Below are 15116 nucleotides of genomic sequence, written 5' to 3'. Positions count from 1 at the left end.
AGACCAGGGCTCGAACCCGTGTCCCCTGCATTGGCAGGCAGACTCTCAACCACTGCGCCACCAGGGAAGCCCCCAGTCTCCACCTCTTAATGGAGGTGCTGCAAAAAAATTTGCAGCTATTTTTAATCTAACAAGAGTCAGCTTGACTCACATGTTACAAGTACAAACCTTAAAAACTTGTCGTACGTTTTCAAACAACTTGTAGGTTGGATTTCCTTACTTTTTAAGACGTTCTATGAGTGCATGCCAATTGTCCAGAAATCAGCCCTTTGTAAATCAGATGTTACTCACAGTTGAATTTTCTTCAAAGCCACTTCCCGTTATCTTACACCTGAAATTATTTGTTTGTTACAACACGCGTTTCTGTGATTGATAAATGGGGCAATGATGTGGGTATACGTGGAAGTTGTGTTGGCTCATTGGCAAATTTTCCCTGTGTGCTTATGTTTTGGTAGATCAGGATGGGCTTTCTCATGATTAAAGATCAATAAGAATTAAGAAGAAAATGGAAAATGTGTAGATTCACCTTCCTTTAGTGCCAGTTGTGGCCATTTTTTATCTTTCCATCCCCTTAAGCTGTATGGGAAAGCTCAGAGGGCAGGTGAAGGAGCTGGAAGGCATTGCCCCTGTAAGAAAGCAGTGGTGCAGGTGACATTCTGGATGGGGCTTTCCATTTTGATGAGATCGGTGTCTGTAAGAAGTGAGTGCCCCTGAGGTCCTTCATCTCAAAGGAGGAACAGGAGCCAACGACTTATTCACTGTGTGGTCTTGGGTCCAGGGCCCAGTGGCCGCTGGACCAGGATAGCACTCGAGCCGTTACTGGTTTTGGAAAGGTTCAGGTGCAGGGTTCTGTAGGTGTTGACTGATATGCACCAACCCTATTTTCCCCATGAATCCTGTTATGTTTAATAGGATTTTGCTGAATGTGAAGATTTTCAGGGAAATACCGGTATGTACAGCCCTCACCTAGGAACTATCTCCTGCAAATGACTTATTCGGGTTACTAGCACCATAACTACCTGTAGGGGACAGTTTTTTTCTTAATAGCAATAGATAACTAGTGCAGTCCTATTTTCCGTTCTTTTATGAATTGAATAAAATAGCAGATAATAGGTTTAATAAGACAGTTTTAATGTCTGTCCTTGGCAAAATAAAAACGTTATGACATTTTATTAGGTCCACATAGAGGGGATTTTATTGCTTGGTACATTGAGGCATCATGGAATCAGAATTAGTGGAGATCTGGGGACAGAGTTGCTGTGCAGATTTGAGTCTTTATCAGCCATCAGCTGATAAAGGTGTGACTTTGATGATCAGAGTGAGAAATGGTTAAAGCTGGAAGGTACAATTGGGCTTTCAGCATCTATGAGCCAACCTCTTCATTTTCCTGATAAAGAAACAGAATCCTAGAAAGTGGCAGTCACCTGAAGAGCACACAGTGACCTAGTGGCAGAGTAGGGTCATGCTGTCCCTCAAGGCAAGCGAAGACTCTGCTTGTCTGGGTTGGGATACTGAGGATGGGGGAGGCTGAGGATAGGGACACTGGGGTGGCAGCACCCAGCTTGGGCCCTGGAGAGGACTTGGAAGAAAGGGGATTGTCTAGTCCGAAGGGGAATGGTGAGCAGTCGTGCCAAAGACCCAGCAAAGACCTGATACTGCTGGGCTTGCTCGGTCCTTTCAGACCTGTCTCAAGACAGGCTGCTGGGAGTGTGTGTGTGCGTGTGTGTGTGTACGTGTGCGCGCATAAGTATGTGTGTGCATGCAGGTATGGAGCGATAGGGAGAGGGAGCAACAGAGATGGAGGAAAGGGAAGGAAAGAGACAGAGGAAGAGAGAGACAGAGACTGTGGAAGCTTCTGATGGGTCTTCCCTTGGGGTTTGTACGGTTCATTCAAACATGAACCCACAAGGACTTGGCTAGTTGTGGGCATTGAATTTTCCCCAACGCTGCATTCCTTGGACCTTCCCTGAACATTCACCAGTGAGATCCCAAAGTGCTACATGCCGGGGGCAGAGCCTGAGGTTCTCAGGAAGGAAGATGAGCCCACGGGATGGGATTTATCAGGGCGCAGTAGGAAAGTCAGAATTCACTTTGTCCTACTTATTTTTTGATCTAAACCTTGTGTGTTGAATGAATAGTTATATGGAAAAAACAGACTTCCTCAGTGAGCTATATTATATATATAATATATAGTATATACGTTGCAATATATCTATAGTTATATAGTTGTATGTATTATGAAATGGACATGTATTCCTGTAGAGTAAGGCCTTAAGATACAATAAAGCATGCTGAAGAATGCAGCTGGGATCCTGTTAACACTGCCCCTCAAAAATCTTAGTGGCGGGGGGAGTGGGGGAGGGCGGGGCCACTTGTTACTGAAATACTAGCAGTGAGGTTGAAATAAGTGGCAAACACAAACAGAAGCCAAAAATACAATGACCGTGGCAGAGGGGTGGCCCTGCTCAGCCTGTGACTCATTAAGAAGTAGTCAGGGGGGCTTCCTTGGTGGCGCAGTGGTTGAGAATCTGCCTGCCAATGCAGGGGACAGGGGTTCGAGCCCTGGTCTGGGAAGATCCCACATGCCGCGGAGCAACTAGGCCCGTGAGCCACAACTACTGAGCCTGCGCGTCTGGAGCCTGTGCTCCGCAACAAGAGAGGCCGCGACAGTAAGAGGCCCGCGCACCGCGATGAAGAGTGGCCCCCGCTCGCCGCAACTAGAGAAAGCCCTCGCACAGAAATGAAGACCCAACACAGCCAAATAAATAAATAAATAAATAAAATTTATTTAAAAAAAAAAGTAGTCAGGGATTTCGTGTCCCAAGATAGAGGCCCCTCCCAACTCCTTCTGCCAGCAAAGCGCCTCCCTCCCCACACTTCTTCCCGTGCTCACAACTGGTTTTGCCTCACCCTCAGAGAAGAATTTGTTAATTGGTTTCCATCTGTGAATATGCTTAAATTCAAGGTGACCCTCTCTTGCCTCCCCCGACCCCCAGCTGGACCCTCAGGGCCCAGAGCCCATGGGGGGGACCCTGTGGCCGTCCCATGCACAGTGCCAGCTCCAGGCTTGTTCCCAGATTTGGCGACCGAACAGCAGGACTCCGACCAGGAGGTGAATGAGTAAAGCTGAGGGCAGTGCTGGTTGGAAGGGCTGGAGCTCAGCGGTGGAGCTAGGACCTAGGAGCTCAGGGTAAGGCCTGCGATCCAAGCAGAAAGCCCCCCGCCCACCCCCCCCACCCCGCAGGGTGGCAAGATTTCTGTCTCAGCACCAAGGATGGCCCACTTCAGGCAGGGGACAGCTGGGGACATTTGGAGGGTTGAGTGTTAGAGCCAGAGCGACACCCACTAAGTAGAGCTCCTCTCCTGGGCCTGGAGGAGGCCGAGAGGTCAAGGCAGTTCGAGAGCTCCTTCCAGGTGGGTCCCTGAGCTGAGCGCTCAGCTCTGGAGGGCAGTGTGGCATGGTGGGACCAGCTCAAGTCCCGGGTGCGAGTCTCAGCTCTGCAGCGTGCTCCTTGTGAGGTCTTGGGCAGGACTGAAAGCCTTCCCGAGCTTCTGTCTCCTCATCTCTAGGATGCAGCTGAGAGGTACAGCCTCCTGCATAGGGCCGCTGGGGAGATTTGCCAGACAGAGCGTGGCCCCCAGAGTGCGGGAGCCGGGTGATCGCCGGGAGCTGGTGGAGGCTGGGGGTCCTGGTGCGGGAAGCGGAGGAGCAGGCAGGGACCTCGGACAGGACCAGTACCGCGGCTGAGCAGTAGCGGCGAGGCTGCAGGAGGCGCTGGGTGAAGGCCAGCTTCACACCCTGCTCACCCCACCCTGCCCAGCCATCTCCTCTGTCCTCGCCGTGTCCTGGGCAGGGACTGGGTAAAAACCAAGGTAACGCTGGTTCTATGACAAGACCGCTACATGTTCATCACGGAAAGTGTAATCCAAAGGAAGAAAGGAGGAAACAGCCAGGGCCACACCCCTCAGAGCAGCCCCTGCTGACCACTCGGTGTCCAGCCTTCCAGACTTGCCGGCCAGGTGAGACAGAGCCGGTAGATGCGCTTTCATAAAACCCAGTGCCGTGGGGAAGGGGGTGTTATCCTCCTTTTATAGACAAGGACGCAGAGGCTCAAAAGGTGATGGTTCTTGGTTAAGGCCCCATGGGGTGAGAGTGGGTAGGCGGCCTGATGGCTTCCGAGTTTGGATTTTTGTGTTCTTCAAAAATCATTGTCCTGGATAATTTCTGTAACACTCGCTCACATGCTTTGCCCCCAGCCACAAGAAAGCCACGCCACAAGACCCCTTGGCTCCCTTACACCACCAACCATCCAGGGAGCAGGGTGGGCTGGGCACTGCCCAGGTGCAGGGCTCTGCGCGGGCACGAGAGGCGGGGGGACTTGAAAAGTAACCGAGCTGTCTCCTCCTAGAGCCCACGGCGGGTGCTGCCTGAGGTGCCTGGGCTCCCAGCTGTGGATGGCTCAGCAGAGCTCTGCTTGAACCTGGACACAGGTGGCCTGGGCTGCAGCTATCAAGGTGCGGTCAGGGGCCCTCAGGTGGGCATCTGGCAAAACGGCAAATTTGCCTGGAAGCCCCAGACCTTCTTTTTGGAGGTGCCTTAGTGGTGGGAGCAGCAGGGATCGCAGGAACGGGGCCTCTGGTCCCCGCTGGCGTGTGCGTTCCCAGCAGGCAGGAGGCCTCGTTACAGCTGCCTCATGGGCTCCCTTTAGGAGCGGTCAGGTCCCTTCTCACCGGAGCAGCTTTGTGTCCTTCTGTCAGTTTCCCCGCAGGTGCCCGCGCCCTGCAGAGAGCAGAGCGGGGTTCTGAGGGGCGAGGCTGCGGCTTGCTGGCAGGCCTGCTGGAGCAGGTGGGGTGGGGTGCAGTGGGGTGCGCGAGGTGGCTGGCTGGAGGCCCGTGGACAAAGGTTTGCTCATCCATTTGAACTCATTGCCTATAATTAAAATGGATGAGAGATTTCACCTAAAAATCTGGATTTCCGATTCCTCTCTTGGGTGGAGCCCAAGCACGGTCACCCCTCTGGACAGGGCAGGGGGTCTCCGGTGTGTAGCCTCCATCACCCCTGCTGTCCCGACCTTGAGTTTTCTTTTCTCATCCCACTCATACCACTGTTTTTCTCAGAACCGAGTTAGGAGAAAGTTCTAGTACATGGCAATAACAATGGGGCATCAAAGGGCGTCTCCTGTAGCAGGGGTCTTTGGTGACCTGGGGAGCAGGCAGAGCTTGGATTTGAGCTGGCTTTGCCTCCTGCCAGCTGCAGGCGAGGTTTTCTCTCTCCTCACGCCTCCGTTTCCAGAAAGCAGTTGATGATGCAGGGTAGGTATGAGGATTAAGTGAGATGGTGCCTGCGACGCCATGCCCGGGACGTGACATCTACAGCCCAGGTTATAGGTGCCCTTCTTGTTTGCTCTTTATGGCTATAACTGGTATAATTCACATACAGTAAAGCATACAAATGTTAAGTGTGTAGCTCGTGGATTTTACATATGTAAAATCCATATACTCAGGTGTGGTGGGCCCAATAATGGTCCTTCAAGATGTCCGTGTCCTACTCTCCTGGAACATTCACATATGTTACCTTGCATAGTCAAAGGGACTTTGTAGAAGTGATTGCATTAAGGGATTTGAGATGGAGAGATTGTCCTGGATTATCGGGGTGGGCTCAGTGTAACCCCAAGGGTCCTTATAAGGGCAGAGGGACAATGGGAGGCAGGAAGGCCAGAGTCAGAGATTCGGAGGGGCTCTGCTGCTGGCCTTGAAGATGGGGGGAGGGGACACAAGCCAAGGAGTGCAGGTGTCCCCTAGAAGCTGGAAAAGGCAAGGAAGTGGATTTTCCCCTGGAGCCTCCAGAAGGAGCCCAACCCGGTCGACACCTTGATTTTTAGCCCGGTGAGACCCGTGTCAGACTTCTGACTTCCAGAACTGTCTGGTTTTAAGTCACTGAGTTTGTGATAATTTATTACAGCAGCAATAGGATGCTGATATGCTGTGTAACACCACACTAGGCAAGATACAGGACATTTTCATCACTCCAGAAAGTTCCCTTGTGCCCCATCCTGGTCTCTATCTACCCACCCTGTGAGGTAACCATTGTTCTGATACCTTTCACCTGAGATGTTCTCGAACTTCATATGAATGGAACCTTAGAGCATCTGCTCTTTCATGACCAGGGTCTTGTATTCAACACAGTGCTTTTGAGGTTTGTTCATGTTGTTGGGTGTAGAGGATTTTGCTCCCTTTTTATTGCTGAGTAGTATTTCATTGTATGGCCATACCATACTTTGTTCATCCGTTCTCCTGTGGATGGATGTTTGGATTGTTTCCAGTTTTTGGCGATTATGAAAAAAACTGCTATGAACATTCTGGAACAGGTCTTTTTGGGGGCACGTACATATTTCTCTCGGGTAGAATCCTGCTGGTGGAGTTGCTGAGTCACGGGGTGGGGATGCTCAGCTCAAGCAGAAATGCTAGGGCTGTGAAGCACGAGCACGGGTCAGCCTGGCTGGCCTTGGGCACCGGAGGCTGACGGCCACCCTTCTTGCCCGCAGTGGTTTCCAGGGTGCACACGTGGTGGTAGGGGGCTTCCTCTGGTCCAGGGCAGGGGAATAAGTGGCCTTCCAATGGAAATGTAGGTGGAAAACCTCAGTCAGCAGGTGTGTGCTCTGGGCCTCAGAACGGTGGGTGGGCCTGTGCTTCCTGAGTACCTGCTCTGCACCCAGTTCGGGGCTGTCATTTTCTCATAGGTCTTCCCTTGCGGTCTCCACGCAGCCTGGTGAAGGGGAGCAGTCGTTAGCCCAGGTTGCAGCTGCAGAGACTGAGGCCCAGGACAGAGTCCTGCCTGTGGCAGAGCTGGTGCGGGTGGAACCAGGTGTCCTCCTCCAGCCCAGCTAACTCTGTGTCCTTGGCCCCGTCCCCCACTCCTGGAAGAGTAGTTCAAGGCTGTGCCTGGTGGGAGGGCAGCCACAAGGGTCAGATCCTCCCACGGGAAGGTTAGTGGGGCCTTTTCTCCCTGCAGACCGGTGCACGAGAGGGCCTGGGGGATGGCAGATGGCTTCCCAGATGGCAGAGAACACAGCCCAGCTGGTGCAGGGGGTTGTCTGGGGGCAGTCACGATGGGGCAGCAGTGGTGCGGGCGCTAATGGAGCTGTCTGATTGGTTAAAGGGTTAGATCTGATATGAAGAGCAGAGGAGAGCCACAGCAGGTGCTTGAGGCTGGGAGTAACCTGATGAAATTGGTGGCTGTGATGTGATGTGATGTGAGCCGGGGGCAGCTGGGAGGGAGGGTGCAAGGCCTCTGGGAAGCTCTCCACATGGCTCTGTCTTTGCTCGTGCTCTTCCCCCTGCCTAGGGTTCCCTCCCCATCTTGTTCACTCAGCAAACTTGCCCTTCGAAAGGCCAAACAGCATCACCCTGGGGCTGCCCACCCCACCTCAGTCCCCCATGGCACTCACCATGGTGTCTAATAAAGAGTTCATGGGCAAGAATTTTCCGGTGTTCTTAATTACAATATTTAAATTGAAGTCACTTGCTCTGTATTGGCCTGAGAACTCATAGTCGGATTCTCATAAATTAAATACCCATGTGATGCATATCCACTAGACAAGACTAATGGAGCCCAATGGGGATGGGGCAGAGGAGGGTGTGGGCAGGCACACGGGGGGCGGGGGATGGGACCCTCGTCCGCTCCGCTGACGGACTTCCCAGGAAATGCTGAAGTGATGCCTTGTGGCCCCTGCCTGCTTCCCTGCTACACATTGAGCTTCCAGAAGTCTTCTTGTGCACTAACGCAGACTGTCCCCAGAGTTGTGTCCAAACCTTTGGGACCTTCCCAGACTAGGTGTGTGGAAAGAGAGAGGGGCAGGGATACGAGGATGGGAGTGCGGGCCCGTGTGGATGTCCCTGTGATCAGCTGCCACTTTCCCAGCCTGAGGCATTCCCGTGGGCCCCTCCTGGAGGTCACTGCCCTGTGCTCAGACATTCCTGGCTCAGCGGGTGGGGCTGTGCCTGGGGGTGGCAGGCTGGTCACTCTGCATCTGGAGCGTTCTGCTCTGCAGGGGAGAGGGCCCCTGACTAATTGAGTTCCAGACGGAGCTGTTAAAGAGAACTATGAGGCCCGAAGCCCTCGTGTGCACTGTTAGACTTAGTGCAGCGGGCAGGCCTGGGTGCCAGGAGGGACAGGCCCGCGGCGCAGCAGCAATGGAAAGCCGGAGGAACACCGCCCTGGGCTTATGGAGGCCCAGACGGCTTCCTAAGCCCGAGGTTGGGCAACTGGCCATCCATAGGTAGCGGCTAGGGTGCAAAGTCCCATTCCTTGGACCTCGGTTCTTGCTTATCTGGGCCCTGCAGGGGCTGGAACCAGGGGTCCTGGGAGGTCACGTGTCCTGAATACTCAGGCACGAATATCATGCATGCACCAGGGGGTGTGGGCACCCGTGATGGATCTGAATTGTTTGGCATCTGGGGCCGTGTGTGTGGCCTCCTTGTGGGCCCTAAACATAATATGTATTTTATTTCCTGAGGTTCATATGGTTTTGAGGCTTGCCTTCCCCACCTCGGCTCAGGAGAAGATTTGGAAGGACTCGCGTTTGCATTTCTGCCCGGTAGGGATGGGAGATATGGGGATTAGCAGGAGTTTGCGGTTTGTTTGCTCTTTCCCTGCTGTAGTGATTCACCCCAAGGGTTGGGTTTGGTTTTGTTTTCATTGTAGTTGACTTGCTTGAAGTTCAGATTAAAAAACGGATCAGAGTTTGGTGGTCAGCATCTGCTCGCTCTGGGACGGGAGCTGGGTCTGGTGTATCGGTGGGGAGGCTCTGCGGGCCTCATCACAGCTGCTTGGCTTTAGGTGGGCCAGGGGGTGCTCTGGGGGACCCTCTGGGTCCTGGTGGCTTAGGGTTTTCCCCCTGCCCTGTGGAGTAGCCTGAGGAAGTAAGCACCATTCTCAGGAAAGTACCTTAACATGGTCTTTCTATTCTTTTGGCAAAGGCTTTGAGCAAATTCGGTCCTGGGGGAATTGTCCACTAGTTTTCTTTGTTTTTATCTCCTGTTACTGCTTGGAAGTTAGATATTCTATTTCAACTCCTTTCAAGAGTAGTTACTCTTGAAATTTTGCCATGTATACTTAATTTAGCAAAGTCTAAAGTTAATCAATATCTTAACCCAGTTTACTAATTCCATTTTTGTAAGAAGGTCAATCCATCAGTGAAGGTTTTGTATAAAAAGAGTAAGAACTAGGGAGTTTAAACTTAGTCTTAAAAGTCTCTGAAAGGACTTTCTTTCCTTCCAGCTGACATGAAGCCTTCGCCCAGCGTGTGGGGAATGGTCTGTGTACAGGTGCCAGGCTGCCTGTGCTGGAGGGCATTTGGTCGCCCCCTTGGAAGCCCCCCCTTCAGGCTGCAGTGGATGGGCCATGCTTCACCTCCCCAGGGGCTCTTTTGAGCCCCTTGTGGCATTTCTCTTCTCTTTTCCTTTATATTTTGGGAGCAGGAATTTCTCAGGCAGGTTCCTGAGCACCTCCCGGCCTAGGACCCAGGCTCAGGCAGTGGGCACTTGCAAATAGTTAACAGAAGAATGTTTTAATGCTGATGCGGTTTGCCCTCCTGCTAAGATGAGGCCGTGACTCCTGCTGAGGGCTAGTGTGGCTGCAGGTTATCGGGCACCTTCTCCTGACATTTATTCCAGAATCCCTTGAAACTACTTATCCGGGGAGAAGCACCGACAAGCCCCCTGTCTGTAGCTCGCTGTCAGGATGCCTGGCCCTTGGGAGTCTCCTGGCCCTTTAGCTCTGGCCAGCCGGCTTCAGAGCATCTGGGGGAAAAGTGGAGACACAGCTGGTGACCTGGGGCACTGATGCCGCTCTGTGCCCACGTTCTTGTGTTGCTAAAGAGCAGGGTGTCTGGGGACAGGCCAGTGCCAGCTTTGCCCCCGGCCTAGCTGTAGTCGGCAGCCATCCTGGGAGAATTGCTGAACCCTGCTTGGCAGAGAGGTTGGCTTGTGTTCAGTGAGGGAGCGGTGGCCAGGGTGGATGGGAGCCACCGATGGTCACCCCAGGGAGGAGGGCTGTGCCCCTGAGGGCAGGTGGGCTAGGGGACAGTTGTCCTTACAATGTGGTTTCCTGCAGCTCTTAGATTTTTTTTTTTCTTGAGATATAATTCACATATCATAAAACCCACCATTTTAAAGTCTACAATTCAGTGGATTTTAAAATATTCACGAGGTTGTGCAACCATCCCCACTATCAAATTCCAGAGCATTTTCATCACCCCCAAAAGAAACTCATATCCATTAGCAGTCCCCCCCATCCCCCCTCCCTCCAGAGATCTGATTTTTCACTGCTCTTTGCTGCAAGTCTTGCATGGTACAGGCTCAGGCCAGTCTCAGGGCCCCTGGAACCTCGGGGCTGGAATATGGTGGAGGGAAGGGACTTGGGCATTAGAGACAGGCACTTACTAGCTGTGAGATTTTGGGGAAATGCTTAACCTCTCTCTGCCTTGGTTTCCTCTGCTGTTAAATGGGGCTAATATCTACCTATTTCCTACCTCATTGGGTTGTTTGTAAAGATAAAATGAGACACTGTAAGGAATAATAGCTACACTTGTTAAGACCTTTGCCTGCATTATTCTTATTGAATCCTCATTAATCTCAGGAAGTAAGAGTTATTATTGTCTCTACTTAATACAGAAGGAAAATTGAACCACAGAGAAGCTTAGTAGCTTGTTCAAGATTGCACAGCTGTACATCAGTTTTTAGCTGCAAAGCATGGAAAAACTGACTTTATCTTGTTTCTGAAAAAGGAAATTAGTTATGACCATGAATGGGAAGTCCAGAGGTCTGGCAGGCTCCAAGGCGGGTATTTGGCAGCTCATGGACCCACTGAAGGATGGATGGAGGTTCTTTCCATGCTGACTGCATCTTGGGCTGGCGGCAAGATGGCAGCCACAGGTGTTGGCCTCATGGGCTCGCTTGAGAGTCAGGATGTTTCTTTCCCAGGAGCCTCCGGCAGACTTCCCTTCATGTCCCATCAGCCAGAGGTGTGGGTCACAAACCCATTCCCATGTCCATCATTGGAAGGGGAAGGGCGTTGCCATGATTGGTTCAGACTACTCAGGATCTACCCTGGATCTGGGGAAGGGTCCCCCCTCCCCCTAGGCATGTAAAATAGGGTTTGGTTAAGAAGGGAGAAGTGGATTTGGGGTGGATGCAGCAGTATCCACCAAGATCAGTAAATAACTGAGCTGGGATTTGAAACAGCCTCCCCAGGCCCAACACCCCTGTGCTTAACCACAGTGCTGCACAGCTTCTACAGCTCCCGGCAGGTAGTGAGTCATGCGCTCAGTGGATGTTGGTCGAATGCCTCAATCCATACAGCCTGGTTTCCACTCCTCCTGAGTCCCATCTCCTTTTTTCTGACCCTCTGTTGCTCTTCTACAGCTAAGTGATTGCCTGGCCTCAACTCGAACTCCTCTAGTGATGGGGAACTCAGTACATTTCCAGGCATTTCCTTCCTTTTTTTGATTATTAAGTGCTATGGCTGCCTTTTATGGTGCTTTTAGATGAATTAGAAACAGATCTTCTCTGGGCGCAAAAATTGGAAAAAGGTGCTCACTCTAGGTGATATAGCCCTTTAGTTCATGACTTGGAGGGGCACCTTTGGGGTAAGAAACCGGCACCCATACCTAGGGGTGGATGCAGTCCTGCTTGGGCGATGTCCCTCAAGGTGGTGCCTTTGTGCAGTGCACAAACTGCGCTGCTGTTTTGGGACATTTCTTCCATTAAGACACTCCTCGGAAGGATCTGTAACGTGCACGAGCCTCAGCTCTCAGGCACCGGCAGAGTACGGGAGGTTTGTGCTCCGGTTCTGGCTTGGGGTACAAGCGGGCTAAGGGCAACCCTTCCTGCCTGGAGGTGGCACAACTTTCTCTCATCAGGAGGGTTCAGCTGAAGTGGGTGAACCAGCTGTCTGTCTCCCCAACCCTTACCTCGTGTTCTGCTTCTCCCTCTCCCCTCCCCAGGGACAGATGATGAGTGTTTGGGAGGGGAAAGATCCCACTGCGGGGGAGACCAACAGGCTGGAATGCCATTGCCCCTGGCTTTAGTCTCAGTACAGTCAGTGCCAGCTGTGCCGTGGCCTCTGTGGGCTGAGCCATCCCAAGGCTGTTCACGATAGAAATTGGGGAAGTCTAAACCCTGGTCTTCCAGGTGCCCAGGCAGGTGGAATCTTTTCCTTTGTGGGAGAGTGATTCTTCATTTACCCGGTCAGTTGGAAAATGTGCTTCATCGTAGAGGACAGGAAAGCCTGAGTTTATTGCCTGGCGCGGAGGGTCACGTGGCTTCCCAGGTTCTCCGTGGTTATTCTGAAAGTGCCCCTGAGGTGAGCAGATAGCCTGAGCGGGAAGTCGGGGCCAGACAGTCTCCCTCACCCATGGCAGCAAGGCCCTCGTGTTTCCCATCACTGAGTTTTCCTGAAGGTCCCATTTGCCAGGTTTCTGTCTGGTGAGACTTTTTATCCTTGATTAAGAAGCCCAGAGAAGCATAATGTAAAGAAAATGCATTTGCCACCCTTGTGCATAAGTGGGAGCTCTGTCCCCTGGTGTAAGCGCATGGGTGTTTTTTCTCAACAGCAGTTGGACCGATTTGGTGATGATGATGATGATGGTAACCATGATAAATGACATCTATAATTTATCAAGTGCTCGCCATGCACCAGGCTTTATAGATATTATTTCACTTATTCATGCATTATTTTACAGTGATCCTATGAAATGTATCACCATCATCATGATCCCCTCCACCCCGTTTTCCAGGAGGGGTGGGAAGACAGGCTTGAAGAGGCTAAGTAGCTCCCCCCAGGGCCTGCCTCTGGGAAGTGGCCATGCTGGGATTTGAGGCCAGGCTTTCCTGACTCGGAACCTCTGTGTTATCATGGCTCCTCCCCACCCTGATATTTGGATTTGAAGAATTATGGCATTTGAAGTGGAGAACGCTGTGCGGCTTTGGAGCCAAAGGAAGGGTGAGCCATGCGGTCTTCTGAGCCCGGAGGCAGAGACGGCCACGGGGGCTTGGGGGTGCCCTGTGATTGTGACCTCCTGACCTCCCCCGCACTATTTGCCCATCTGTGAAATGGGGATTTAAGTTAACACTAACACCTCTCTTGTAGTTTCATCTTTCAAGAGAAACAATACCTGTGCGGGACCTGGTGTTGGGTACCGTGTGGGGCACAGGCTCAGAGGTGGCGAGCTCCAAATCCAGCTGGGCCGCATCCTAAAAAATGTGGGCTTCTTTCTTAACCTTCTAGGCCTTATGTTTCTCACCCATCCAGTGGGAGAATGCCAGTACCTCCAGCCCCTAACAGCAGGTTTTCTCAAGCCACACCTGTAAAGCTCTTAGTGGGGCATGAAATTTGCATTCAGTGTCTGCGGACCATGATAGCTTTCCTAATAGAATTCTGAGTTTGTACATTTCTAACAATTTCAAATTAATAATTTGAGTTTAATAAACTTGCAAAAGAGGCTAAACTAAAAAAATACATAAATATCTGACCCCATGAAGGAATTCAGCAAATGGTGGGTGAGGGCTGTTACATATTTCGTGTTTTTTTTTTTTTTTATGTTTAAACCAATATTTATTGAACAAGTGCACTAAATAATAATCACATGTAAATAGTTTGGTAATATTGACCCAAAGCATGAGCTTTAATGGAAGAACCTGAATTTAGAATAAGACGTTTCTCCTGGAATGCATAGGCATTTCCAATCGCCTGAATACCTTCGTTTGTGTTTTCCACAGTTACATCAGCGAAATACGTTCCACAGCAAATTCATCACCTTTATTCACAGACTTACTCCTTTTCCTGGATCCTTTTATCCCGGACTGTTACATATTTCTGAGGGTTTACCTCTTTTGTTCATTGCAACACAGTGATTGAGGCCCTGAGAATCCAAATTCCCACTTCACGGAGGGAGAAGATGCGCCGGAGAGAGGTGAGGTAGTTTCTCCAGGCTCACAAGCGGGTGTCCAGACCTCCGCTTTCTCCACCTGCCATGCCATGTTCTCCATCATCATCAGAAGCCATTTTGCTTTCTTTACTTTCCTTTAAGAACTGAAGCCAAGGAGCCAGCTTCAGCTTTGCTCCTGTTCTCAAGCTGCCCTGGTTCTGGGGAGACATGGCCCTCGACCCTGCAGCCCAAGCTGGCTGCCCTGCCTGAGCGTGGAGGATACTGTGCCTGCAGCCTGGTCCCCGCAGGATACCCCCTTCCCTTTCTGGAGGCCTCAGCGTTTGTTCTTTTAGTACAAAGGGTCACAGGGTGACAGCTGACATTGGCACTGCAGCTGGCCATTCCTCAGGGGGGTGAGGAGATGCCAAGGCCTTCACTGAGGCTTCTCACCTCTTCCACGTGGAGTTGGGAGCCCAGCGAGTCTGAACACAGCAAAAAGGGTGTGTCCTGGTCTTTAGAGAAACCCTGCCTGTCTGCAGGGGCATCTCCCCATTTCTCAGAACATGGAGGGATCCAGCAGTGGGTGGGGCACAGCCCCCTGCCTCCTCTGAGGCCCTGGGTTTACAGAGGTGGTTTCAAAGTCTAGGAGGGCCTCGTATCTGAGGCTGGGCTGCTGGAGCCCGCCTCGGAGTTAGAGCCACTCAGCTGGTGGTCAGACACCTGCTTTGCTGCCTGCAAGGGGGCCAGGTGGGTTCTGCTGAAACTCAGACTCCTTCAAGGACTGTCCCAACAGCCTCACCTCCAGAGAAGCCAGCTGAACCAGTACCCCTCACCCACCGGTGACCCAGGTCTGAAACCTTCCCAGGCCTTCAGAGTCCCCGTGTAGAGGTTTAAATGAATATATATTCTTACTAGCTTATTCATTCGCTTGACAAATGTCTGGAGCACCTACCTACCATGTACGGGCCAGGTGCTCTGATTGATACACAGCATAAGAAAAATATCCTCCTGCCCTCCTGACACGAGGGAGATGGACATGAAACTGGTACATTAAAACACCAACTCTTTTATCATGGAAAGTTTAAAGCATATACAAAAGTAGGGCAAATAATGTATTGAGCCCTGATGAATCAGTCACCAGGTTCAGTCATTATCAATTTGTGGCCAATATCGTTTAATATCTGTCCC

The 15116-nt window shown here is 51.6% G+C and overlaps 1 protein-coding gene across 4 annotated transcripts in view; it reads left to right on the top strand.

Moving 5' to 3' along the window:
- Nucleotides 1-15116, top strand: part of HSPA12A (heat shock protein family A (Hsp70) member 12A) — a 163517-nt gene that overhangs the window by 106028 nt on the left and 42373 nt on the right. The window contains exon 2 of one of the 4 annotated variants that reach the window (XM_082407823.1): nucleotides 3078-3190. The exons of the other annotated variants lie outside the window; for them this stretch is intronic. The gene's annotated coding sequence lies outside the window, so the exon portion shown is untranslated. The remainder of the gene's footprint in view (nucleotides 1-3077; nucleotides 3191-15116) is intronic. 4 annotated transcript variants of the gene reach the window in all.

This window comes from Balaenoptera borealis (assembly GCF_965194805.1).
Source record: "Balaenoptera borealis genome assembly, chromosome: 10".
Classification (NCBI taxonomy): domain Eukaryota; kingdom Metazoa; phylum Chordata; class Mammalia; order Artiodactyla; family Balaenopteridae; genus Balaenoptera; species Balaenoptera borealis.
This window is presented reverse-complemented; position numbering and strand designations above follow the sequence as displayed.